Source organism: Copadichromis virginalis, linkage group LG3 (genome assembly GCF_057382275.1).
Source record: "Copadichromis virginalis isolate Kocher_CV1m ecotype Utaka linkage group LG3, C_Virginalis_male_GT1.1, whole genome shotgun sequence".
NCBI lineage: Eukaryota > Metazoa > Chordata > Actinopteri > Cichliformes > Cichlidae > Copadichromis > Copadichromis virginalis.
In genome coordinates, this window is record NC_140620.1 from 58837936 (window position 1) to 58851764 (window position 13829).

Sequence of the window (13829 nt, forward strand, 5' to 3'; positions counted from 1 at the left end):
GGCTGCTGGCTGAGGCGACTTATACCACACCAGGGCCCTTTTGCTGCTGGCTGAGGCCACTTACACCACACCAGTGCCTGTGGCTTCTGTCTGAGGCGACTTACACCACACCAGGGCCTGTGGCTGCTGGCTGAGGCCAATTATACCACACCATGGTCTGTGGCTCTTGCTCAGGCCACTTACACCACACCAGGGCCTGTGACACTGGCTGAGGCCACTTACACCACACCAGGGCCTGTGGCTGCTGGCTGAGGCCACTTACACCACACCAGGGCCTGTGGCTGCTGGCTGAGGCTACTTACACCACACCAGGGCCTGTGGCTGGTGGCTGAGGCCACCTACACCACACCAGGGCCTGTGGCTGCTGGCTGAGGCGACTTATACCACACCAGGGCCCTTTTGCTGCTGGCTGAGGCCACTTACACCACACCAGTGCCTGTGGCTTCTGTCTGAGGCGACTTACACCACACCAGGGCCTGTGGCTGCTGGCTGAGGCCAATTATACCACACCAGGGTCTGTGGCTCTTGCTCAGGCCACTTACACCATACCAGGGCCTGTGGCACTGGCTGAGGCCACTTACACCACACCAGGGCCTGTGGCTGCTGGCTGAGGCCACTTACACCACACCAGGGCCTGTGGCTGCTGGCTGAGGCCACTTACACCACACCAGGGCCTGTGGCTGCTGGCTGAGGCCACCTACACCACACCAGGGCCTGTGGCTGCTGGCTGAGGCGACTTACACCACACCAGGGCCCTTTTTCTGCTGGCTGAGGCCACTTACACCACACCAGTGCCTGTGGCTTCTGGCTGAGGCGACTTACACCACACCAGGGCCTGTGGCTGCTGGCTGATGCCACCTACACCACACCAGGGCCTGAGTGACCGGCTGGGGCCACTTACACCACATCAGGGCCTGTGGCTGCTGGCTGAGGCCAGTTACACCACACCAGAGCCTGTGGCTGCTGGCTGAAGCCACTTACACCACACCAGGGCCTTAGTTGCTATTGAGGCCACTTACACCACACCAGGGCCTGTGGCTGCTGGCTGAGGCCACCTACACCACACCAGGGCCTGTGGCTGCTGGCTGAGGCCACTTACACCACACCAGGGCCTGTGGCTGCTGGCTGAAGCCACTTACACCACACCAGGGCCTTAGTTGCTATTGAGGCCACTTACACCACACCAGGGCCTGTGGCTGCTGGCTGAGGCCACCTACACCACACCAGGGCCCTTTTGCTGCTGGCTGAGGCCACTTACACCACACCAGTGCCTGTGGCTTCTGGCTGAGGCCACTTACACCACACCAGGGCCTGTGGCTGCTGGCTGAGGCCACTTACACCACACCAGGGCCTGTGGCTCTTGCTCAGGCCACTCACATCACACCAGGCCCTGCGCTTCTGGCCGAGGCCATCTTCACCAAACCAGGCCCTGTGGTTCTTGCTCAGGCCACTTACACCACACCAGGGCCTTATTTGCTATTGAGGCCACTTACACCACACCAGGGCCTGTGGCACTTGCTCAGGCCACTTACACCACACCAGGGCCTGTGGCACTTGCTCAGGCCACTTACACCACACCAGGGCCTGTGGCTGCTGGCTGAGGCCACTTACACCACACCAGGGCCTGTGGCTCTTGCTCAGGCCACTTACACCACACCAGGGCCTGTGGCTGCTGGCTGAGGCCACTTACACCACACCAGGGCCTGTGGCTGCTGGCTGAGGCCACCTACACCACACCAGGGCCTGTGGCTGCTGGCTGAGGCCACCTACACCACACCAGGGCCTGTGGCTGCTGGCTGAGGCGACTTACACCACACCAGGGCCCTTTTGCTGCTGGCTGAGGCCACTTACACCACACCAGTGCCTGTGGCTTCTGGTGAGGCGACTTACACCACACCAGGGCCTGTGGCTGCTGGCTGATGCCACCTACACCACACCAGGGCCTGAGTGACCGGCTGGGGCCACTTACACCACATCAGGGCCTGTGGCTGCTGGCTGAGGCCAGTTACACCACACCAGAGCCTGTGGCTGCTGGCTGAAGCCACTTACACCACACCAGGGCCTTAGTTGCTATTGAGGCCACTTACACCACACCAGGGCCTGTGGCTGCTGGCTGAGGCCACCTACACCACACCAGGGCCTGTGGCTGCTGGCTGAGGCCACTTACACCACACCAGGGCCTGTGGCTGCTGGCTGAAGCCACTTACACCACACCAGGGCCTTAGTTGCTATTGAGGCCACTTACACCACACCAGGGCCTGTGGCTGCTGGCTGAGGCCACCTACACCACACCAGGGCCCTTTTGCTGCTGGCTGAGGCCACTTACACCACACCAGTGCCTGTGGCTTCTGGCTGAGGCCACTTACACCACACCAGGGCCTGTGGCTGCTGGCTGAGGCCACCTACACCACACCAGGGCCTGTGGCTGCTGGCTGAGGCGACTTACACCACACCAGGGCCCTTTTGCTGCTGGCTGAGGCCACTTACACCACACCAGTGCCTGTGGCTTCTGGCTGAGGCGACTTACACCACACCAGGGCCTGTGGCTGCTGGCTGATGCCACCTACACCACACCAGGGCCTGAGTGACCGGCTGGGGCCACTTACACCACATCAGGGCCTGTGGCTGCTGGCTGAGGCCAGTTACACCACACCAGAGCCTGTGGCTGCTGGCTGAAGCCACTTACACCACACCAGGGCCTTAGTTGCTATTGAGGCCACTTACACCACACCAGGGCCTGTGGCTGCTGGCTGAGGCCACCTACACCACACCAGGGCCTTAGTTGCTATTGAGGCCAATTACACCACACCAGGGTCTGTGGCTCTTGCTCAGGCCACTTACACCACACCAGGGCCTGTGGCACTGGCTGAGGCCACTTACACCACACCAGGGCCTGTGGCTGATGGCTTAGGCCACCTACACCACACCAGGGCCTTAGTTGCTATTGAGGCCAATTACACCACACAAGGGCCTGTGGCTGCTGGCTGAGGCCACCTACACCACACCAGGGCCTGTGGCTGCTGGCTGAGGCCACTTACACCACACCAGTGCCTGTGGCTTCTGGCTGAGGCGACTTACACCACACCAGGGCCTGTGGCTGCTGGCTGAGGCCACTTACACCACACCAAGGCCTGTGGCTCTTGCTCAGGCCACTCACATCACACCAGGCCCTGCGCTTCTGGCCGAGGCCATCTTCACCAAACCAGGCCCTGTGCTCCTTGCTGTGGCCATGTACAACACACCAGGCCCTGTGCTGGTTCCTGAGGCCATCTTCAACAATCCAGGGCCTGTGCTGTTGGATAAATGCCAAACTGAGCCTTTGGGTTAGGGTATTATGCAAACATGCAGGTATGGTTATAGCATTGTCTTCGTAACTTCAGGTACTTGCCACCTAATCACTTGAATCCATAAATTGAGACATTGTGCTGGAGCCAACAGCTTACGGCCATACCACCCTGAGCACGCCCGACCTCGTCTGATCTCGGAAGCTAAGCAGGGCTGGGCTTGGTTAGTACTTGGATGGGAGACTGCCTGGGAATACCTGGTGCTGTAAGCCTTTGATTTTCATGTCATTGAACCGCTTTTGATCCAGAGAAGGGGTGTATTAAAAGACCAAAAGCAGCTGCCCATTAATGAGGGCACATTAACGACACTGCTTTTGGCTCTTTTCCAATGTCTTGTGCTGCTAGCTGATGCAACCTACACCACACAAGGGCCTGAGTGACCGGCTGGGGCCACTTACACCACATCAGGGCCTGTGGCTCTGGCTGAGGCCACTTTCACCACACCAGGGCCTGTGGCTCTGGCTGAGGCCACTTTCACCACACCAGGGCCTGTGGCTGCTGGCTGAGGCCACCTACACCACACCAGGGCATTAGTTGCTATTGAGGCCAATTACACCACACCAGGGTCTGTGGCTCTTGCTCAGGCCACTTACACCACACCAGGGCCTGTGGCTCTTGCTCAGGCCACTTACACCACACCAGGGCCTGTGGCTGCTGGCTGAGGCCACCTACACCACACCAGGGCATTAGTTGCTATTGAGGCCAATTACACCACACCAGGGTCTGTGGCTCTTGCTCAGGCCACTTACACCACACCAGGGCCTGTGGCTCTTGCTCAGGCCACTTACACCACACCAGGGCCTGTGGCACTGGCTGAGGCCACTTACACCACACCAGGGCCTGTGGCTGCTGGCTGAGGCCAATTATACCACACCAGGGTCTGTGGCTCTTGCTCAGGCCACTTACACCACACCAGGGCCTGTGGCACTGGCTGAGGCCACTTACATCACACCAGGGCCTGTGGCTGCTGGCTGAGGCCACTTACACCACACCAGGGCCTGTGGCTGCTGGCTGAGGCCACTTACACCACACCAGGGCCTGTGGCTGCTGGCTGAGGCCACCTACACCACACCAGGGCCTGTGGCTGCTGGCTGAGGCGACTTACACCACACCAGGGCCCTTTTGCTGCTGGCTGAGGCCACTTACACCACACCAGTGCCTGTGGCTTCTGGCTGAGGCGACTTACACCACACCAGGGCCTGTGGCTGCTGGCTGATGCCACCTACACCACACCAGGGCCTGAGTGACCGGCTGGGGCCACTTACACCACATCAGGGCCTGTGGCTGCTGGCTGAGGCCAGTTACACCACACCAGAGCCTGTGGCTGCTGGCTGAAGCCACTTACACCACACCAGGGCCTTAGTTGCTATTGAGGCCACTTACACCACACCAGGGCCTGTGGCTGCTGGCTGAGGCCACCTACACCACACCAGGGCCTGTGGCTGCTGGCTGAGGCCACTTACACCACACCAGGGCCTGTGGCTGCTGGCTGAAGCCACTTACACCACACCAGGGCCTTAGTTGCTATTGAGGCCACTTACACCACACCAGGGCCTGTGGCTGCTGGCTGAGGCCACCTACACCACACCAGGGCCCTTTTGCTGCTGGCTGAGGCCACTTACACCACACCAGTGCCTGTGGCTTCTGGCTGAGGCCACTTACACCACACCAGGGCCTGTGGCTGCTGGCTGAGGCCACTTACAAAACACCAGGGCCTGTGGCTCTTGCTCAGGCCACTCACATCACACCAGGCCCTGCGCTTCTGGCCGAGGCCATCTTCACCAAACCAGGCCCTGTGGTTCTTGCTCAGGCCACTTACACCACACCAGGGCCTTATTTGCTATTGAGGCCACTTACACCACACCAGGGCCTGTGGCACTTGCTCAGGCCACTTACACCACACCAGGGCCTGTGGCACTTGCTCAGGCCACTTACACCACACCAGGGCCTGTGGCTGCTGGCTGAGGCCACTTACACCACACCAGGGCCTGTGGCTCTTGCTCAGGCCACTTACACCACACCAGGGCCTGTGGCTGCTGGCTGAGGCCACTTACACCACACCAGGGCCTGTGGCTGCTGGCTGAGGCCACCTACACCACACCAGGGCCTGTGGCTGCTGGCTGAGGCCACCTACACCACACCAGGGCCTGTGGCTGCTGGCTGAGGCCACTTAGACCACACCAGTGCCTGTGGCTTCTGGCTGAGGCGACTTATACCACACCAGGGCCCTTTTGCTGCTGGCTGAGGCCACTTACACCACACCAGGGCCTGTGGCTGCTGGCTGAGGCCACCTACACCACACCAGGGCCTGTGGCTGCTGGCTGAGGCGACTTATACCACACCAGGGCCCTTTTGCTGCTGGCTGAGGCCACTTACACCACACCAGTGCCTGTGGCTTCTGTCTGAGGCGACTTACACCACACCAGGGCCTGTGGCTGCTGGCTGAGGCCAATTATACCACACCAGGGTCTGTGGCTCTTGCTCAGGCCACTTACACCACACCAGGGCCTGTGACACTGGCTGAGGCCACTTACACCACACCAGGGCCTGTGGCTGCTGGCTGAGGCCACTTACACCACAACAGGGCCTGTGGCTGCTGGCTGAGGCCACCTACACCACACCAGGGCCTGTGGCTGCTGGCTGAGGCCACTTACACCACACCAGGGCCTGTGGCTGCTGGCTGAAGCCACTTACACCATACCAGGGCCTTAGTTGCTATTGAGGCCACTTACACCACACCAGGGCCTGTGGCTGCTGGCTGAGGCCACCTACACCACACCAGGGCCCTTTTGCTGCTGGCTGAGGCCACTTACACCACACCAGTGCCTGTGGCTTCTGGCTGAGGCCACTTACACCACACCAGGGCCTGTGGCTGCTGGCTGAGGCCACTTACACCACACCAGGGCCTGTGGCTCTTGCTCAGGCCACTCACATCACACCAGGCCCTGCGCTTCTGGCCGAGGCCATCTTCACCAAACCAGGCCCTGTGGTTCTTGCTCAGGCCACTTACACCACACCAGGGCCTTATTTGCTATTGAGGCCACTTACACCACAACAGGGCCTGTGGCACTTGCTCAGGCCACTTACACCACACCAGGGCCTGTGGCTGCTGGCTGAGGCCACTTACACCACACCAGGGCCTGTGGCTCTTGCTCAGGCCACTTACACCACACCAGGGCCTGTGGCACTTGCTCAGGCCACTTACACCACACCAGGGCCTGTGGCTGCTGGCTGAGGCCACTTACACCACACCAGGGCCTGTGGCACTGGCTGAGGCCACCTACACCACACCAGGGCCTGTGGCGCTGGCTGAGGCGACTTATACCACACCAGGGCCCTTTTGCTGCTGGCTGAGGCCACTTACACCACACCAGTGCCTGTGGCTTCTGTCTGAGGCGACTTACACCACACCAGGGCCTGTGGCTGCTGGCTGAGGCCAATTACACCACACCAGGGTCTGTGGCTCTTGCTCAGGCCACTTACACCACACCAGGGCCTGTGGCACTGGCTGAGGCCACTTACACCACACCAGGGCCTGTGGTTGCTGGCTGAGGCCACTTACACCACACCAGGGCCTGTGGCTGCTGGCTGAGGCCACTTACACCACACCAGGGCCTGTGGCTGCTGGCTGAGGCCACCTACACCACACCAGGGCCTGTGGCTGCTGGCTGAGGCCACTTACACCACACCAGGGCCCTTTTGCTGCTGGCTGAGGCCACTTACACCACACCAGTGCCTGTGGCTTCTGGCTGAGGCGACTTACACCACACCAGGGCCTGTGGCTGCTGGCTGAGGCCACTTACACCACACCAGGGCCTGTGGCTGCTGGCTGAGGCCACTTACACCACACCAGGGCCTGTGGCTCTTACTCAGGCCACTTACACCACACCAGGGCCTGTGGCACTGGCTGAGGCCACTTAGACCACACCAGGGCCTGTGGCTGCTGGCTGAGGCCACTTACACCACACCAGGGCCTGTGGCTGCTGGCTGAGGCCACTTACACCAAACCAGGGCCTGTGGCTGCTTGCTGAGGCCATCTTCACCAAACCAGGCCCTGTGCTGCTTGCTGTGGCCATGTAAAACACACCAGGTCCTGTGCTGGTTCTTGAGGCCATCTTCAACAATCCAGGGCCTGTGCTGTTGGATAAATGCCAAACTGAGCCTTTGGGTTAGGGTATTATGCAAACATGCAGGTATGGTTATAGGATTGTCTTCGTAACTTCAGGTACTTGCCACCTAATCACTTGAATCCATAAATTTAGACATTGTGCTGGGGCCAGCAGCTTACGGCCATACCACCCTGAGCACGCCCGACCTCGTCTGATCTCGGAAGCTAAGCAGGGCTGGGCTTGGTTAGTACTTGGATGGGAGACTGCCTGGGAATACCTGGTGCTGTAAGCCTTTGATTTTCATGTCATTGAACCGCTTTTGATCCAGAGAAGGGGTGTATTAAAAGACCAAAAGCAGCTGCCCATTAATGAGGGCACATTAACGACATTGCTTTTGGCTGTTTTCCAATGTCTTGTGCTGCTAGCTGATGCCACCTACACCACACCAGGGCCTGAGTGACCGGCTGGGGCCACTTACACCACATCAGGGCCTGTGGCTCTGGCTGAGGCCACTTACACCACACCAGGGCCTGTGGCTGCTGGCTGAGGCCACTTACACCACACCAGGGCATTAGTTGCTATTGAGGCCAATTACACCACACCAGGGTATGTGGCTCTTGCTCAGGCCACTTACACCACACCAGGGCCTGTGGCTGCTGGCTGAGGCCACCTACACCACACCAGGGCCTGTGGCTGCTGGCTGAGGCGACTTATACCACACCAGGGCCCTTTTGCTGCTGGCTGAGGCCACTTACACCACACCAGTGCCTGTGGCTTCTGTCTGAGGCGACTTACACCACACCAGGGCCTGTGGCTGCTGGCTGAGGCCAATTATACCACACCAGGGTCTGTGGCTCTTGCTCAGGCCACTTACACCACACCAGGGCCTGTGACACTGGCTGAGGCCACTTACACCACACCAGGGCCTGTGGCTGCTGGCTGAGGCCACTTACACCACAACAGGGCCTGTGGCTGCTGGCTGAGGCCACCTACACCACACCAGGGCCTGTGGCTGCTGGCTGAGGCCACTTACACCACACCAGGGCCTGTGGCTGCTGGCTGAAGCCACTTACACCATACCAGGGCCTTAGTTGCTATTGAGGCCACTTACACCACACCAGGGCCTGTGGCTGCTGGCTGAGGCCACCTACACCACACCAGGGCCCTTTTGCTGCTGGCTGAGGCCACTTACACCACACCAGTGCCTGTGGCTTCTGGCTGAGGCCACTTACACCACACCAGGGCCTGTGGCTGCTGGCTGAGGCCACTTACACCACACCAGGGCCTGTGGCTCTTGCTCAGGCCACTCACATCACACCAGGCCCTGCGCTTCTGGCCGAGGCCATCTTCACCAAACCAGGCCCTGTGGTTCTTGCTCAGGCCACTTACACCACACCAGGGCCTTATTTGCTATTGAGGCCACTTACACCACAACAGGGCCTGTGGCACTTGCTCAGGCCACTTACACCACACCAGGGCCTGTGGCTGCTGGCTGAGGCCACTTACACCACACCAGGGCCTGTGGCTCTTGCTCAGGCCACTTACACCACACCAGGGCCTGTGGCACTTGCTCAGGCCACTTACACCACACCAGGGCCTGTGGCTGCTGGCTGAGGCCACTTACACCACACCAGGGCCTGTGGCACTGGCTGAGGCCACCTACACCACACCAGGGCCTGTGGCGCTGGCTGAGGCGACTTATACCACACCAGGGCCCTTTTGCTGCTGGCTGAGGCCACTTACACCACACCAGTGCCTGTGGCTTCTGTCTGAGGCGACTTACACCACACCAGGGCCTGTGGCTGCTGGCTGAGGCCAATTACACCACACCAGGGTCTGTGGCTCTTGCTCAGGCCACTTACACCACACCAGGGCCTGTGGCACTGGCTGAGGCCACTTACACCACACCAGGGCCTGTGGCTGCTGGCTGAGGCCACTTACACCACACCAGGGCCTGTGGCTGCTGGCTGAGGCCACTTACACCACACCAGGGCCTGTGGCTGCTGGCTGAGGCCACCTACACCACACCAGGGCCTGTGGCTGCTGGCTGAGGCCACTTACACCACACCAGGGCCCTTTTGCTGCTGGCTGAGGCCACTTACACCACACCAGTGCCTGTGGCTTCTGGCTGAGGCGACTTACACCACACCAGGGCCTGTGGCTGCTGGCTGAGGCCACTTACACCACACCAGGGCCTGTGGCTGCTGGCTGAGGCCACTTACACCACACCAGGGCCTGTGGCTCTTACTCAGGCCACTTACACCACACCAGGGCCTGTGGCACTGGCTGAGGCCACTTAGACCACACCAGGGCCTGTGGCTGCTGGCTGAGGCCACTTACACCACACCAGGGCCTGTGGCTGCTGGCTGAGGCCACTTACACCAAACCAGGGCCTGTGGCTGCTTGCTGAGGCCATCTTCACCAAACCAGGCCCTGTGCTGCTTGCTGTGGCCATGTAAAACACACCAGGTCCTGTGCTGGTTCTTGAGGCCATCTTCAACAATCCAGGGCCTGTGCTGTTGGATAAATGCCAAACTGAGCCTTTGGGTTAGGGTATTATGCAAACATGCAGGTATGGTTATAGGATTGTCTTCGTAACTTCAGGTACTTGCCACCTAATCACTTGAATCCATAAATTTAGACATTGTGCTGGGGCCAGCAGCTTACGGCCATACCACCCTGAGCACGCCCGACCTCGTCTGATCTCGGAAGCTAAGCAGGGCTGGGCTTGGTTATTACTTGGATGGGAGACTGCCTGGGAATACCTGGTGCTGTAAGCCTTTGATTTTCATGTCATTGAACCGCTTTTGATCCAGAGAAGGGGTGTATTAAAAGACCAAAAGCAGCTGCCCATTAATGAGGGCACATTAACGACATTGCTTTTGGCTGTTTTCCAATGTCTTGTGCTGCTAGCTGATGCCACCTACACCACACCACGGCCTTATTTGCTGGCTGAGGCCACATACACCAAACCAGGGCCTTAGTTGCTATTGAGGCCAATTACACCACACCAGGGCCTGTGGCTCTTGCTCAGGCCACTTACACCACACCAGGGCCTGTGGCTCTTGCTCAGGCCACTTACACCACACCAGGGCCTGTGGCTCTTTCTCAGGCCACTCATATCACACCAGGCCCTGTGCTTCTGGCTGAGGCAACTTAGACCAAACCAGGGCCGGTGGCTGCTGGCTGAGGCCACTTACACCACACCAGGGCCTGTGGCTGCTGGCTGAGGCGACTTACACCACACCAGGGCCCTTTTGCTGCTGGCTGAGGCCACTTACACCACACCAGTGCCTGTGGCTTCTGGCTGAGGCGACTTACACCACACCAGGGCCTGTGGCTGCTGGCTGAGGCCACTTACACCACACCAGGGCCTGTGGCTGCTGGCTTAGGCCACCTACACCACACCAGGGCGTTAGTTGCTATTGAGGCCAATTACACCACACCATGGTCTGTGGCTCTTGCTCAGGCCACTTACACCACACCAGGGCCTGTGGCACTGGCTGAGGCCACTTACACCACACCAGGGCCTGTGGCTGCTGGCTGAGGCCACTTACACCACACAAGGGCTTGTGGCTGCTGGCTGAGGCCACCTACACCACACCAGGGCCTGTGGCTGCTGGCTGAGGCCACCTACACCACACCAGGGCCTGTGGCTCTTGCTCAGGCCACTTACACCACACCAGGGCCTGTGGCTCTTGCTCTGGCCACTTACACCACACCAGGGCCTGTGGCTCTTGCTCAGGCCACTCATATCACACCAGGCCCTGTGCTTCTGGCTGAGGCCATCTTCACCAAACCAGGCCCTGTGCTGCTTGCTGTGGCCATGTACAACACACCAGGCCCTGTGCTGTTTCCTGAGGCCATCTTCAACAATCCAGGGCCTGTGCTGTTGGATAAATGCCAAACTGAGCCTTTGGGTTAGGGTATTATGCAAACATGCAGGTATGGTTATAGGATTGTCTTCGTAACTTCAGGTACTTGCCACCTAATCACTTGAATCCATAAATTGAGACATTGTGCTGGGCCCAGCAGCTTACGGCCATACCACCCTGAGCACACCCGACCTCGTCTGATCTCGGAAGCTAAGCAGGGCTGGGCTTGGTTAGTACTTGGATGGGAGACTGCCTGGGAATACCTGGTGCTGTAAGCCTTTGATTTTCATGTCATTGAACTGCTTTTGATCCAGAGAAGGGGTGTATTAAAAGACCAAAAGCAGCTGCCCATTAATGAGGGCACATTAACGACACTGCTTTTGGCTGTTTTCCAATGTCTTGTGCTGCTAGCTGATGCCACCTACACCACACCAGGGCCTGAGTGACCGGCTGGGGCCACTTACACCACATCAGGGCCTGTGGCTCTGGCTGAGGCCACTTACACCACACCAGGGCCTGTGGCTGCTGGCTGAGGCCAGTTACACCACACCAGAGCCTGTGGCTGCTGGCTGAAGCCACTTACACCACACCAGGGCCTTAGTTGCTATTGAGGCCACTTACACCACACCAGGGCCTGTGGCTGCTGGCTGAGGCCACCTACACCACACCAGGGCCTTAGTTGCTATTGAGGCCAATTACACCACACCAGGGTCTGTGGCTCTTGCTCAGGCCACTTACACCACACCAGGGCCTGTGGCACTGGCTGAGGCCACTTACACCACACCAGGGCCTTTGGCTGCTGGCTTAGGCCACCTACACCACACCAGGGCCTTAGTTGCTATTGAGGCCAATTACACCACACAAGGGCCTGTGGCTGCTGGCTGAGGCCACCTACACCACACCAGGGCCTGTGGCTGCTGGCTGAGGCCACTTACACCACACCAGGGCCCTTTTGCTGCTGGCTGAGGCCACTTACACCACACCAGTGCCTGTGGCTTCTGGCTGAGGCGACGTACACCACACCAGGGCCTGTGGCACTGGCTGAGGCCACTTACACCACACCAGGGCCTGTGGCTGCTGGCTGAGGCCACCTACACCACACCAGGGCATTAGTTGCTATTGAGGCCAATTACACCACACCAGGGTCTGTGGCTCTTGCTCAGGCCACTTACACCACACCAGGGCCTGTGGCTCTTGCTCAGGCCACTTACACCACACCAGGGCCTGTGGCTGCTGGCTGAGGCCACTTACACCACACCAGGGCCTGTGGCTGCTGGCTGAGGCCACCTACACCACACCAGGGCCTGTGGCTGCTGGCTGAGGCCACCTACACCACACCAGGGCCTGTGGCTGCTGGCTGAGGCCACTTACACCACACCAGTGCCTGTGGCTTCTGGCTGAGGCGACTTACACCACACCAGGGCCTGTGGCTGCTGGCTGAGGCCACTTACACCACACCAAGGCCTGTGGCTCTTGCTCAGGCCACTCACATCACACCAGGCCCTGCGCTTCTGGCCGAGGCCATCTTCACCAAACCAGGCCCTGTGCTCCTTGCTGTGGCCATGTACAACACACCAGGCCCTGTGCTGGTTCCTGAGGCCATCTTCAACAATCCAGGGCCTGTGCTGTTGGATAAATGCCAAACTGAGCCTTTGGGTTAGGGTATTATGCAAACATGCAGGTATGGTTATAGCATTGTCTTCGTAACTTCAGGTACTTGCCACCTAATCACTTGAATCCATAAATTGAGACATTGTGCTGGAGCCAGCAGCTTACGGCCATACCACCCTGAGCACGCCCGACCTCGTCTGATCTCGGAAGCTAAGCATGGCTGGGCTTGGTTAGTACTTGGATGGGAGACTGCCTGGGAATACCTGGTGCTGTAACCCTTTGATTTTCATGTCATTGAACCGCTTTTGATCCAGAGAAGGGGTGTATTAAAAGACCAAAAGCAGCTACCCATTAATGAGGGCACATTAACGACACTGCTTTTGGCTCTTTTCCAATGTCTTGTGCTGCTAGCTGATGCAACCTACACCACACAAGGGCCTGAGTGACCGGCTGGGGCCACTTACACCACATCAGGGCCTGTGGCTCTGGCTGAGGCCACTTTCACCACACCAGGGCCTGTGGCTGCTGGCTGAGGCCACCTACACCACACCAGGGCATTAGTTGCTATTGAGGCCAATTACACCACACCAGGGTCTGTGGCTCTTGCTCAGGCCACTTACACCACACCAGGGCCTGTGGCTCTTGCTCAGGCCACTTACACCACACCAGGGCCTGTGGCTGCTGGCTGAGGCCACCTACACCACACCAGGGCATTAGTTGCTATTGAGGCCAATTACACCACACCAGGGTCTGTGGCTCTTGCTCAGGCCACTTACACCACACCAGGGCCTGTGGCTCTTGCTCAGGCCACTTACACCACACCAGGGCCTGTGGCACTGGCTGAGGCCACTTACACCACACCAGGGCCTGTGGCTGCTGGCTGAGGCCAC

The 13829-nt window shown here is 59.4% G+C and overlaps 3 non-coding genes and 2 pseudogenes across 3 annotated transcripts; all 5 read left to right on the top strand.

The window, feature by feature from the left end:
- Positions 1 to 3437: 3437 nt before the first annotated feature.
- Positions 3438 to 3556, top strand: LOC146716058 (5S ribosomal RNA). The gene has a single exon (XR_014919654.1). It is a non-coding gene; the product is annotated as a 5S ribosomal RNA (ribosomal RNA).
- Positions 3557 to 7626: 4070 nt separating this feature from the next.
- On the top strand, positions 7627 to 7745 carry LOC146716059 (5S ribosomal RNA). Its single transcript, XR_014919655.1, has one exon. It is a non-coding gene; the product is annotated as a 5S ribosomal RNA (ribosomal RNA).
- A 2369-nt stretch (positions 7746 to 10114) lies between these two features.
- LOC146716060 (5S ribosomal RNA) lies at positions 10115 to 10233 on the top strand (annotated as a pseudogene).
- Positions 10234 to 11487: 1254 nt separating this feature from the next.
- LOC146716061 (5S ribosomal RNA) lies at positions 11488 to 11606 on the top strand. The gene has a single exon (XR_014919534.1). It is a non-coding gene; the product is annotated as a 5S ribosomal RNA (ribosomal RNA).
- A 1492-nt stretch (positions 11607 to 13098) lies between these two features.
- Positions 13099 to 13217, top strand: LOC146716062 (5S ribosomal RNA; annotated as a pseudogene).
- Positions 13218 to 13829: the final 612 nt, after the last annotated feature.